Below are 14429 nucleotides of genomic sequence, written 5' to 3'. Positions count from 1 at the left end.
GAAAGCAGTGCTAAGAGGAAAGTTCATAGCACTAAGTGCCCACTTAAAGAAAACGGAGAAAGCGCTCATTGGTGACTTAACAGCACACCTGAAAGCTCTGGAAAAAAAAGAAGCAGACTCACCTAGGAGAAGTAGAAGACTGGAAATAATCAAACTGAGGGCAGAAATCAACAAAATAGAAACACAGAAAACAATCCAAAGAATCAATGAAACAAGAAGCTGGTTCTTGGAGAAAATCAACAAGATTGACAAACCCTTAGCCAAACTAATCAAACGGCAGAGGGAGAACACGCAAATTAATAAGATCAGAAATGAAAAGGGGGACATAACCACAGACACAGAGGAAATTCAGAGAATCATTAGATCTTACTACAAAAGCCTGTATGCCACAAAATTGGAAAATGTAAAAGAAATGGACAGTTTTTTAGATAAATACCATATACCAAAGTTAAACCAGGACCAGGTAAATGCTCTAAACCGTCCTGTTAGTCGCGAAGAATTAGAAACTGTTATCAGAAACCTCCCTACCAAAAAGAGCCCAGGACCAGATGGTTTCAATGCGGAATTCTACCAGAACTTCCAAGAAGACCTAATACCTATACTCCTTAAGGTATTTCATAATATAGAAACACAAGAGTCACTGCCAAATTCCTTCTATGAAGCTACAGTTACCCTGATACCTAAACCACACAAAGACTCAACCAAGAAAGAGAATTACAGGCCAATCTCACTCATGAACATTGACGCAAAAATTCTCAATAAAATACTGGCAAACCGAATCCAAGAACACATTAGAAAAATTATCCATTACGATCAAGTAGGCTTCATCCCAGAGATGCAGGGCTGGTTCAACATACGAAAATCTATCAATGTAATCCATCATATAAATAAACTGAAGGAAAAAAACCATATGGTCATCTCATTAGATGCTGAAAAAGCATTTGACAAAATTCAGCACCCTTTTATGATAAAGGTCTTGGAGAGATTAGGGATACAAGGGTCATTCCTAAATATAATAAAAGCTATTTACAGCAAGCCGACAGCTAACATCAAATTAAACGGAGAGAAACTCAAGGCTATCCCACTAAATTCAGGAACACGACAAGGCTGTCCACTCTCTCCTTATCTCTTCAATATAGTGCTTGAAGTTCTAGCAATAGCAATAAGACAACATAAGGGAATCAAGGGGATTCAATTTGGAAAGGAAGAAGTTAAACTTTCATTATTTGCAGATGATATGATAGTATACATAAGCGACCCCAAAAACTCCACCAAAGAACTCCTACAGCTGATAAACTCCTTCAGTAACGTGGCAGGTTACAAGATCAACTCCAAAAAAATCAGTTGCCCTCCTATACACAAAGGATAAGGAAGCAGAGAGGGAAATCAGAGAAGTATCACCTTTCACAATAGCCACAAATAGCATAAGATATCTGGGAGTATCTTTAACCAAGGAAGTGAAGGATTTATTTGACAAGAACTTTAAGTCTTTGAAGAAAGAAATTGAAGAGGATACCAGAAAATGGAAGGATCTCCCCTGCTCGTGGATTGGGAGGATCAACATAGTAAAAATGGCAATTCTACCAAAAGCAATCTATAGATTCAATGCAATCCCAATCAAGGTCCCATTAAAATTCTTCACAGAGATTGAGAGGACAATAATCAACTTTATATGGAAAAACAAGAAACCCAGGATAGCCAAAAAAATCTTATACAATAAAGGTTCTTCTGGAGGCATTACCATCCCTGACTTCAAACTCTATTACAAAGCTACAGTATTGAAAACAGCTTGGTACTGGCATAAAAACAGAGAAGTTGACCAATGGAATCGTATAGAAGACCCGGATCTTAAATCACAAACCTATGAACACCTGATCTTTGATAAAGGAGCCAAAAGTACACAATGGAAGAAAGAGGGCATCTTCAACAAATGGTGCTGGCATAACTGGATGTCAACCTGTAGAAGAATGAAAGTGGATCCATATCTATCACCATGCACAAAACTCAAGTCCAAATGGATTAAAGACCTCAATATTAATTTGAATACATTGAGCTTGATAGAGGAGAAAGTGGGAAGTACTCTACAACAAATGGGCACAGGGAACCGTTTCCTGCGCATAACCCCAGCTGCACAGACATTAAGGGCAACATTGAATAAATGGGACCTCCTGAAGTTGAGCAGCTTCTGTAAAGCAAAAGACATTGTCACTAAGACACAAAGGCAGCCTACTGACTGGGAAAAGATCTTTACCAACCCTGCAACTGACAAAGGTCTGATCTCTAAAATATATAAGGAACTCAAGAGACTAGACGGTAAAATGCCAATTAACCCAATTAAAAAATGGGGCGCTGAACTGAACAGAGAATTCTCAACAGAAGAAGTTCGAATGGCCAAAAGACACTTAAGGTCATGGTCAACCTCCCTAGCTATCAGGGAAATGCAAATCAAAACAACTTTGAGATATCATCTTACACCTGTCAGATTGGCTAAAATCCAAAACACCAATAATAACCTTTGCTGGAGAGGTTGTGGGGTAAGGGGTACACTCATCCATTGCTGGTGGGAATGCAAACTTGTGCAACCACTTTGGAAAGCAGTGTGGCGGTTTCTCAGGAAATTCGGGATCAACCTACCCCAGGACCCAGCAATTCCACTATTGGGAATCTACCCAAGAGATGCCCAATCATACAACAAAAGCATATGCTCATCTATGTTCATAGCAGCATTATTTGTAATAGCCAGATCCTGGAAACAACCTAGATGCCCTTCAGTGGAAGAATGGATGAAGAAACTGTGGAATATATACATGCTAGAATACTACTCAGCAGTAAAAAACAATGACATCTTGAATTTTGCAGGCAAATGGATGGAAATAGAAAACACTATTCTGAGTGAGATAACCCAGACCCAAAAAGATGAACATGGGATGTACTCACTCATAATCGGTTTCTAGCCATAATTAAAGAACATCGAACCTATAAATTTGGGATCCTTGAGAAGATAATAAGAAGGTGAACACCCAAAAAAAGATATAGTAATCCTCCTGGATATTGGAAGTAGACACGATCGCCAGGCAAAATTGGGAACTTGAGGGTTGGGCGAGACTGGGCCAAGGGAAGATGGGGAGAGAAAAGTGTGAAGGGGAGAATGGGGGGAGCTCGGGAAGAATGGAGTGCTTGGGATATAGGAAGGGTGGATATGGGAGCAGGGAAGCATATATCTTAATTTAAGGAGCTACCTGAGGGTTGTCAAGAGACTTGACCCTAGAGGGGTTCCCAGGTTTTCAGGGAGACGCCCCCAGTTAGTTCCTTGGGCAGCTGAGGAGAGGGAGCCTGAAAAGGCCAGTTCCTATAGCCATACTGATGAATTTCTTGCATATCACCATAGAACCTCCACCTGACGATAGATGAAGAAAATGACAGAGCCCCACATTGGAGCACCGGATTGAGCTCCCAAGGTCCTGATGAGGAGCAGAAGGAGAGAGAACATGAGAAAGAAAGTCAGGACCGTGAGGGAACCTCCATCTGGAGACAGATGGAGAAGGTGACTGAGCCCCACATTGGAGCACTGGACTGAGCTCCCAAGGACCTGATGAGCAGCAGAAGGAGCGAGAACATGAAGGAGAAAGGCAGGAACTAGAGGGGTGCGTTCACTCATGGAGACGGTGGGACAGAACTAATGGGAGATCACCAACCCCAGTTGGAATGGGACTGATGGATCATGCGACCAAACCCGTCTCTCTGAATGCGGCCAACAATGGGGGCTGACTGAGAAGCAAAAGACAATGGTGCTGGGCTCTGGTTCTTCTGCATGGACGGGCTCTGTGGGAGCCTTCTCAGCTTGGTCGATCACCTTCCTGGACCGGGGGGGAGTTGGGAGGACCTTGGTCTTAGCATAGAGTGGGGAACCCTGATGGCTCCTTGGCCTTGAGAGGGAGGGAGGGGAGGAATGGGTGGAGGGGAGGGGAGGGAAGGGGAAGAAGGGGGGGAGGGAAGGGGGAGGAGGAGGGGAGGGAAGGGGGAGGAGGAGGGAAGGAGATGGAAATTTTTAAATGTGAAAAAAATAAACCATGAGGGGAAAAAAAAAAAAGAAGCTAGAGCTAATGGGAGCAGTGTTTAAAAAAAAAAAAAAGAAATATAGAAATCCATAAGCATAGGACTCTGCAAGTTTGTACCTGCTCATGGGTCTTCCTAGGTGTGCTCAATCTTGAGGTTGGTTTCTCATTCTGCATTTCCCAGTGCTGGGGGATTGGCATGGCAAATTCTGAAAAAAATCAGAGTTTGGAGTTTTATTGCAAGCTTAAGGCAATTGAGACCACGGGCAGCATTAGAAGGGGGAATGTGGAACTTGTGCCTTGCTTTATCTTCATGTGTTCACAGACAGCAGCCAGTCTCTTTTTATATGCCTATGTTTCTTGTCTCCTGTCCTAGACATTCTTTTGGGTGTAATTAATTAGATGTAAAGGATTAGTCTCATGTGAGCACTGAGCTTTTCAGTAATGGGGGAGGGCAGATGGTGGATAAATTATTCCTTCTTTCTCTCACGAGGCATCAGGAGATTTAATTTAGTACATGTATTTATGGTTAAATGTTTTATTTTTTGAGCTATAGATGGAAAAGCCAAAGAGCCTATCAGTAGGATTAGCTTCCCTGTCAGTTCGCAGTCTGTGCTGTGCATAGAGGAAGTGGAATCCAACTATGGCTGCGCCTCACCCATTAAGCTGTCAGCCAGTCTCTCCAAAGGAAAACATCCCACTCCCACCCCCAGACTCCCTCTCATGTCCCTCAAGTTCACCACTCTCACCCACTCCCTCACCACCCTTGGCTCTTGGGGCCCCAGGCTTCGTGGCGAGGCTGATTTCTCAGGCTCTGAAGCTGTGCAGTGCCCTGGTCTGTGCAGAGCTCAGCACGCACCCGGAGCTCTGCGCATGCGGACTTAGGCTCGTGCAGGCACCTGTTGAGAAGACGGTTGGGAGAGCAGGAACTGTGGCCTCTGATTCCTGAAACCCGCCGTTCAGTTTGCTGTCAGCTGCCCTGTCTGCCTCTCCGTGGGGTCAGTGTTGTATCGCGGAGTCGGCAGGATGAGAAAACCGCCGCTTCTTCCCGTCTCAGAGGCAGACGCGGATGACTTGCGTTTCCCTCATGGGAAAGCAATATAGTCCAACCAGAAAGACTTCCATGAAACGCGGCCCAAATTTCCAAACAGTAAGATTCCCCTGGCGACTGCTTAAAACTAGATTTAGAAACGCTAGGGCCCACCTGACCTTCATGTCCAGCCCATGTCTCCTCACTAAGATTTTGCAGTTAATCTGACAACCAGCATTTCCAAAATGCAGCTGTTTACGCTTGTATTCCTTCTTTTAGATGGGACAGTCCATCTAAAAGGTATGTATAGGCTCCTTTCCCTTAGGTTACTCTGAAAGCTAATCTTGGTTGTCAACTTCACACCCAATTAAGTAATTGCCTTTTGGGGGCTGACCTCTGGGCATGTCTATGGGACATTTTCTTGAGTAGGTGGGCCAGGCTGATAAGTGGTACTATTATCCCTAGACAGGAGGGCCTGGGTTGTGCAAGAAAAGTAGCTAGGCTTCAGCCAGGGAGCAAGGTAATAAGCAGTGTAGTTTCCGGGTTTCTGTTTCAATGTCCTCCATTGACTTCTGCTTGGCTTCCCTAGGTGATGAAGAACCACAAGCTGTTATATGAAGTAAGCCCGTTCTTCCCATGTTGGTTCTAGTCAGTGTTTTACCACAGCAATGGAAAGCAAGAGTAATTTCAAGGTGTGTAATCACCCCAATCTTTCACTTCCATGATTGTTTAATATTATTACAATATACCTTTTATATCAGCTTTTCAATTGTCTTATTGTAATTGAAAATTTAATACATAAATGGAGGGAAAACAATTTGCAGTGCAAAGTAATTCCATTTCCAGCCCCTTTATTCCTTGAGACGAAGCTGTCCACCACTGTATTCAATGATAGTTTTGTGGGGGGGGGGAGGCGTGGAGAAGCTCTACGTAAAGGGGATATGCTTATTATCTAGGAAAATACTGGTGAGGCAGAGTGGAAGAAGGGCAGGTCGACTAGTAGTAGCCTGCTGGGCAACATGGGGCTGTGCCTAGTTGCGACGCAAGCGCATGTGTGCCCAGTGTCCTGGGTCATGCAACTGCTTCCTTCTCAGTGTCGGTTAGAGTTTGGTCAGCTTCACACAAACTGGAGGCATCTGGGAAGAGGGAACAGCAGTGTAGACAATGCTTCCATCAGATTGTCCCATAGACAAATCTAAAGCATTTTAGTGACTGCTGTTTGATGTGACAGCTCTGATGTAGAGCTGTGGTAGAGAACTTTTGACTAATACAAGGAAATAGGATATGAGTGTAGGGTAAAAGGTCAGAACCCTCTTCCAGGTTTGAAAAGCTATCAAAACACACTAATCCCTGAGTCCCAAAACAAACCTCCCAAGTAACAAAACCACATCAATGCCTGAGCTCAAAATCACACCTATCCCCAGGTTTGACCGTGAAATGTCACCAATTCCCACCCTGGAAATCTCCCGCCTGGAAAATTCATCTCCCAAGAAACTGTATAAGCCTGTCTCCTGCTCAGTTTCCTGTTGCTTCTCTCCTGAGCAGAGGCAGTCACCCTCCTTCTCTTTTTCCCTCTGTATCTCTTGTGTGGGATTTGTTGTACACTGTGATTTTGTGGTATTCCTTTGCTTCTGGTTGCTAGACTGTCTTTTCCCTCAGAGCTGTAACACTTACACAGGGGAAAGCTCTCCCCTCAAGTTGTAATACTTGCACTGGGAAAGCATTTTGTTTCAGATCTGCAACACTTGTATTACAAAAAAATAATCCCCTCAGACTGGTAACAGAGTCAGGACTGATGTTCCTTGCCTGAATCCCTCTATCCTAATATTACAGTTATAATTCAGTGCCTACCTGGGGGAGAGAAAATACTTAAGCCTTTAAAAGCTTTCCTAGGGGCAGAGAGAGATAGGGAGAATGAAAAAGAAGAACAGGGAGGGAATCAAGTATATGAACTGATATAAGTTCATGCTGTGCCACAAAAAGGATGCATCTGACAAGAAGGAGGAAGTCAGTATGCCCTGAAAGTGTAATCAGAGTGAAGACCTCCTCTCAATGTCAATTGTATACCCATCCCTGGATGCATTGCTTAAACAGTGAAGCCTAAAACGTGGACAATCTCAGACACCACCGCATTTTTATCATTTATCACAGTTTTGTGCAAGTCCTGATTATTGTTGGCAAAAATGGGCAATTCCAAAGCCTCACCTTTTCCAACAATTGTAAATCTAAAAGGTATGTATAGGCTCCTTTCCCTTAGGTTACTCTGAAAGCTAATCTTGGTTGTCAACTTCACACCCAATTAAGTAATTGCCTTTTGGGGGCTGACCTCTGGGCATGTCTATGGGACATTTTCTTGAGTAGGTGGGCCAGGCTGATAAGTGGTACTATTATCCCTAGACAGGAGGGCCTGGGTTGTGCAAGAAAAGTAGCTAGGCTTCAGCCAGGGAGCAAGGTAATAAGCAGTGTAGTTTCCGGGTTTCTGTTTCAATGTCCTCCATTGACTTCTGCTTGGCTTCCCTAGGTGATGAAGAACCACAAGCTGTTATATGAAGTAAGCCCGTTCTTCCCATGTTGGTTCTAGTCAGTGTTTTACCACAGCAATGGAAAGCAAGAGTAATTTCAAGGTGTGTAATCACCCCAATCTTTCACTTCCATGATTGTTTAATATTATTACAATATACCTTTTATATCAGCTTTTCAATTGTCTTATTGTAATTGAAAATTTAATACATAAATGGAGGGAAAACAATTTGCAGTGCAAAGTAATTCCATTTCCAGCCCCTTTATTCCTTGAGACGAAGCTGTCCACCACTGTATTCAATGATAGTTTTGTGGGGGGGGGGGAGGCGTGGAGAAGCTCTACGTAAAGGGGATATGCTTATTATCTAGGAAAATACTGGTGAGGCAGAGTGGAAGAAGGGCAGGTCGACTAGTAGTAGCCTGCTGGGCAACATGGGGCTGTGCCTAGTTGCGACGCATGGTATCCACATAACCTTACAACCATCCAACAGTTTCAAGCTGATTATCAAGATGAATGATGTGGTCTCCATATGTAATGCAATTATTAGGATCCATAGACCTGAATTTAAATATGCCAAATGATTATAAGCAGCTGACCTGAGTATGTTCTAGCCCTCAGGCTTTTCGACTTGGAAGGCACATAATTATGATTGATATGGACTTCAGGCTAAGAGAAATAGAAACTCAGCTGTACCATTGAATATGAATACTTACATGGGAAAGGAGCATCATCTGCTTAGCAGGCAACTGGACCTCTGATTTCCTTTTCACCCCATTTATCATCTGTGTAAAGGAGAGCTACTGATTTTTTTGAGTTAAACTTGTTACTGCTACATTACTGAAGGTGTCTTGAGTTGTAAGAGTTCTCTGGTAAAACTTTTGGGGTCACTTGTATATACTATCATAGTCAGAGAATAGTGAGAGTATGACTTCTTCTTTTCCAATTTGTTTTCCCTTGATCTTTTTTGGTTGTCTTATTGTTCTAGCTAGAACTTCAATTACTATACTGAATAGATATGGAGAGTGGACAACTTTGTCTTGATCCTGATTTCAGTATGACTTCTTTGAGTTTCTCTCTATTTAGTTTGATATTGGCTGTTGGGTTAATGTATATTGCCTTTATTATGTTTAGTTATATTCCTTATATCCCTGCTCTCTCCAAGACTTTTTATCAAGAAGGACTGTTGAATTTTGTCAAAGGATTTTTTGAGCATCTAATGAGATAAACACATGTTTTTTTCTTTTAGTTTGTTTATATGGGTGACTATTGTATGTTAAATCATCTCTGCATCTCTAAGATGAAGCCTACTTGATCACACTGGATGATTTTTCTGCCTACTCGGTTATAGTGGATGATTGTTCTGATGTGCTCTTTGATTTGCTTTGCCAGTATTTTATTGAGAATTTTTGAATCAACGTTCATGAGTTAAATTAGTCTGTAAATCTCTTTTTTAGTAGTGTCCTTGTGTGGTTTGTGTATCAATGTAATTGTAGCTTTGTAAAAAGAGTTTGTCAATGTGCCTTCTGTTTCTATGGTATGGAATAATTTCAGGAACATTGATATTAGTTCTTCTTAGAAAATCCTGTAGAATTGTGAGCTGAAACCTTGTGATCCTGGGATTTTTGGTTGGGAGATTTTTATTAACTGTTTTTAACTTCTTAGTAGTTATAGATCTGTTTAATTTGGTTATCTGGTCTTGATTTAGTTTTTGTATGTGATATTTAACAGAAAATTGTCCATTTCCTTTAAGATCTACATTTTTTTTTGTAATATAGGTTTTTGAAGTATGACCTGATGATACTCTGGATTTCCTCTGCATCTGTTGTTTTATTCCCTTTCCATTTCTGATTTGATTGATTTAGATTTTCTCTCTGTTTATTGGTTAGTTTGAATAAAGGTTTTTTTTTTAAATTTTCTCAGAGAACCTACTCTTTGACTCATATATTCTTTGCATTGTTTTTTTTTTGTTTTTATTTGGTGATTTCATTTCTCAATTTGATTATTTCCTAATGTTAACTCCTCGTGTGTGAGTTTGCTTCTTTTGGTTTTAGAGTTTTCATGTGTTCTGTTAACTTGCTAATGTGTGTTTGTTTTGGCTTCTTTATGTAGGCATTTAGTGCTATGAACTTTTCTCTAAAATATGACTTAATTATGTCCCACAACTGTGCATTTTTGTATGGTCATTTTCATTGAATCTTAGGAAGTCTTTAATTTCTTTATTTCTTCCTTGACCCATTTGTGATTTTAGTTTGAAATCTATTTTTTTTTAGATATTAAGATAGCTACCCCAGCTTGTTTCTTAGATCCATTTTATTGGAAAAAAATTTCCAACCCTTTACTTTGAGGTAATGTCTGTCTTGAGGTTGAGGTGTATTTCTTGTTTACAGCAAAAGGATAGATGCTATTTTTGCATCCAATCTGTTAGTCCGTGTCTTTTATATGAGAATTGGGTACAATTATGTTAAGGGATATTAATGACCAGTCACTGCTAGTTCCTGTTATTTTACTTTTTGTTGTTGGTGATGTTATTGTGTGTTCTCCCTTATTTGAGATTTGTTGCTGTGAGATCATCTATTGTCTATGTTTTTGTGGGTATAGATGACTTCCTTCATTTGAAGTTTTCTTTGTAGTACTTTGCAAAGGTCTGGATTTGTGGCAAGTTATTATTTAAATCTGATTGTATCATGGAATATCTTTTCTATGTCTATGGTAATTGAATGTTTTGCTATGTATAGTAGTCTGGGCTGGCAACTGTGGTCTTTTAATGTCTACCTAACACTTGACCACTACCCACTACCTACTGGCTTTCACTATTTCCACTGGGAAGTCAGGTGTAATTCTAATAGGTCTGCCTTTATATGTTACTAGAACTTTTCCTCTGCGGCTGTTAGTATTCTTTCCGTATTCTATATGTATATTGTTTTGATTATTATGTAGCAAAAGGACTTTTTGTTGTTCAGTCTGTTTGGTATTCTATAACCTTCTGTACCTTCATAGGCATATCATGTTTAGGTTCTCTTCTATGATTTTGTTGAATACATTTTCCATGCCTTTGAGTTGGACATCTGCTTCTTCTATCTATATTATTCTTAGGTTTGGTCTTTTCATAATGTCCCATATATCCTGGATATTTTGTGTTAAGTTTTTTTTATAGCATTTTCTTTAACCAATTGATCTATTTCCACAATCAGATATTCAACATACTAGAGTTTCACTTTTATTTCTTGTATTCTGTTAATGTTCACATTTGTGGTTCCAGACCATTTACCCCTATTTTCCATTTGTGAAACTCCCTCAGTTTGTGTTTTCTTTATTGTCATTATTTCCATTCTCAAGTTTTGAATTACTTCTTTCACCTATTTGATTGTGTTTTCTTGGTTTTCTTTAAAGGATTTGTTGACTTCTAATTTTTTGTTTGTCTTTTTTTTTACTTCTTTTAGTGAATTTTTTGTTTTCTCTTTAAGGGTTTCAAACATTTTGCTAAAGGTGTTTTTAGATCATCATCTTCTGCTTCATCTGTGCTGGGGTTTTCAAGTCTTGCTGTTTTAGAGCCACTATTCTCTAAGTCAGCTTTGACAATGTATTTAAGCTAGTTTCTTATAAGTGAACCTTGATGTGTGTATAAATATAAATATTTGTTATATGTAAGATTGTATGTTTGTACACATGCTTTGGTTTTAAGTACAGTTCTTGGATGTCTTAACCCATTTAGCCTAAAAGAAATTAATAAGTCAATGACTCTCCCAAGGTCCACATGCTCCTAATTTACTCAGGAGATCTTGTCTTTTTCTACTTCCCATGTAGATTAGATGTATGTATGTCTCTCTTAAGGTCCCCATTGTTGTCTAGATTTTCTGGGATTATGATTTGTAGGCTGTTTTTTGGCTTTATGTTTAAAAACCACTTATGAGTGAGTACATGTGATAATTGTCTTTCAACAGAAGAATCTAAAATGACTGAAAGACACAGAAATGCTTGATGTCCTTAGTCAAAAGAGAAATGCAAATCAAAACAACTCTGAGATTCCATCCTGCTTCTCAAAATTCTCTTATTCTCCTTGCCGATTTCTACTTCCTGTCTGGTTGTCCCAACTATACATCCTGCCTTGCTAATGGCCAATCAGCATTTATTTAAAACAGAATTGACAGAATATAGAATTGTCCTACACCATTTCTTCATGTCGTTTTCCTGAGGTGAAATGTCTGGGTCTATAGTTCATTCTCTTTCCTCTTTCTTGTTACTATTCTACTCCATAAGGATTTCAGAGCAGCAAGTGGGATGTCAGGAGGCTTTAATCACTGGCTTCTAACTCAGCATGAAAAGAATGTTAGTTTGTTTTGGGGAAAATCACCTGTTCCCTTATAATGACTGTTAGAAAAGTTTTCCTCCCAGAACAGGCAAATAAAAATACAAGATTATATATTTTTTAAATGCCTCACCATTCTCTCTCTCTCTCTCTCTCTCTCTCTCTCTCTCTCTCTCTCTCTCTCTCTTCCCCTCTCTCTCTCCATGTCTGTGTGTATATTTGTGAGAACACTTTTTTATGGAAGTTATAAAAATCATCCTTTTTCCATGTGATGGACAATTCCTTCCCCACCATGAGAATCATGGATGTATCCTAGGGAATTAATACGTGGCATGAACAGCTAATAAACATACTTAAAATTAAATGTTTATATGTTTTTTCTCAAAGATTATTTCTAATAGATAATACAGTTATTGTTAAGTTCCAGGGATATTTTCTGTGGTTTTTTTAACAAGAGGGCAAATATAGCACTCATATGTATTCTTTCTCTTGTATTTACTCCTAGGCAGTTTTACAGTTAAGATTTTTCTTTTATCTTTGAGAATTTTGTTCAATACCTTTTGAATACATTCAGCCCTCCCTAAAATTCTTCCAGAGCCACCTCCCATTCACTGCTCTCTCTTGTAAGAGGCCACTTCTTTGTTTCCAAGCCACCCAGAATCCCAAAATAATAACAAAGAAACTATATTATTTGCAATTATATTTGGCCAATAGCTTAAGCATATTTCTGGCTAACTCTTATATCCTAAACTAACCCATCTCCATTAATCTGGGTATTGCCATGAAGCTGTGGCTTATTGGGTAAAATTCTGATATCTCTCTCCAGTGGGGCTACACGGCTTCTCTCGACTCTGCCCTTCTTTCTCCCAGCATTCACTTTGGTTTTCCCCACCTAGTTCTACTCTATTCTATCAGGCCAAATTTTCTTTTTAACCAATGGTATTCACAGCATACAGAAGGGAATCCCACATCACCTCCCCTTTTCTGTTTAAATAAAAAGGAAGGTTTTTAACTTTAATATAGTAAAATTACATATAACAAAACAGTTATCAAACAAGAATTACAGTTATAATATCTTTTTTACTTTATTAAAATACTGAGTTTGTTTCACATGTATATTTATTTGTATCCCTACCATTTCCACATCTGACCACCACTATTACTATGTCCTATCATAACATTCCATACATACTTAAAACCAAGTAAAGGATGGAGCTCCATCATTGAAAACTAAACAGGAATTTTAGGCAACACATTTTTGGCAATGGAACCTGGACAACATTTATCAAACACAGTAGGGAAAGTTCTCACTTTGCATTATAAAAGGACAGCCAGATATATCAACTGTTACAGAAATTAAGTAAGACAGAATATTTCAAACTGTTTAAACCATTTTGTTAAAGAGACTTCCTCCACTGCCAGAGATCTTGAATAGCCTCCTGGTCAGTCATCCGGAAGCAATTCTTCACATAATTAATGAACTTGGCTTCCACTTTGGGAAGAGAGCCACCTTTTTCTATACTTGCTTGCATTTTTGCCTTAATGTCTTCTACAGAACTAGGTCCTTTTTGTGTTTTAGGGTTTTTTCCTGTTTTTGAAGGACTCTTGCCCCTTTGATCTTGGTGTTGATGGTTTTAAATCTTTTCCATTTTGGTTTGATTTTTGTGCATTTTTGGCTGGGGTATCTCGTACAGATTTCTTCACTGGAACTTTTTCTTCAGCTTCCTCATCATCAAAATCATCATCATCATCATCATCATCATCCTCATCCTCATCAAGTTTTACTTTTTTCTGTGGAACCTTGTTGCCACCTCCAGGAGCAGATCGCTTTCCAGACATACTCAACAGCTTTACATCCTACTCATCTTCATCTTCTGACTCTGCATCTTCCTCTACAGCTACTAGATGTTGTCCACTAATGTGTACAGGCCCTGACCCACACTTCAATCTTAAGACCACAGGAGGTTTCATTTCAAATCCCCGAAGAGAAACTGTTGGCTGTACAGACATTTTCAAAATTGCCAGTGTTACTTTAATTGGACTGCCTTCATAGTTCATTGCTTCTGCCTCTATGATGTGTAACTCGCCTTTTGCCTCAGCACCTAAACTAACCGTTATTAGAGATAACTGGTGCTCATTCTCATCATTATCCACCTTAACGTGATAATCTTTGTCGGCTTTTAGTTCACAACCAAAAAGGTAGTTCTGAGGCCTTAGAGGGCTCATGTCCATGTCTGTGGAGTCTTCCATGAGGTGGAGGCGCGTTCTTTGGTGGCAGAGAAGTCGGACGGAGGGCACTGCCTGCTGCTCCTCAGAACCGACATGTAGGATGTAATCACACCAGGGAAAAGCCAGTTACAATATTCATGTCTACTTTATTTTTCATCATAACTAAGGAAAACTATAACTATTTATTCTTCAACTCCATCAAATACTTCAGAAGAATATAATATTCCTAAGTAAACAGGAAGTGCATTGTAAGCAACTTCCAAAACTCTAGAATTGACAGAGACATCT

At 39.7% G+C, this 14429-nt stretch overlaps 1 pseudogene; it reads right to left on the bottom strand.

Annotated features, from left to right (window-relative positions):
* Window positions 1-13309: 13309 nt before the first annotated feature.
* On the bottom strand, window positions 13310-14162 carry LOC119802878 (annotated as a pseudogene).
* Between the last annotated feature and the right edge of the window lie 267 nt (window positions 14163-14429).

Source organism: Arvicola amphibius, chromosome 12 (genome assembly GCF_903992535.2).
Source record: "Arvicola amphibius chromosome 12, mArvAmp1.2, whole genome shotgun sequence".
Classification (NCBI taxonomy): Eukaryota; Metazoa; Chordata; class Mammalia; order Rodentia; family Cricetidae; genus Arvicola; species Arvicola amphibius.
Note: the sequence above shows the minus strand (reverse complement) of the source record. Positions and strands in the feature narration are given on the sequence as shown.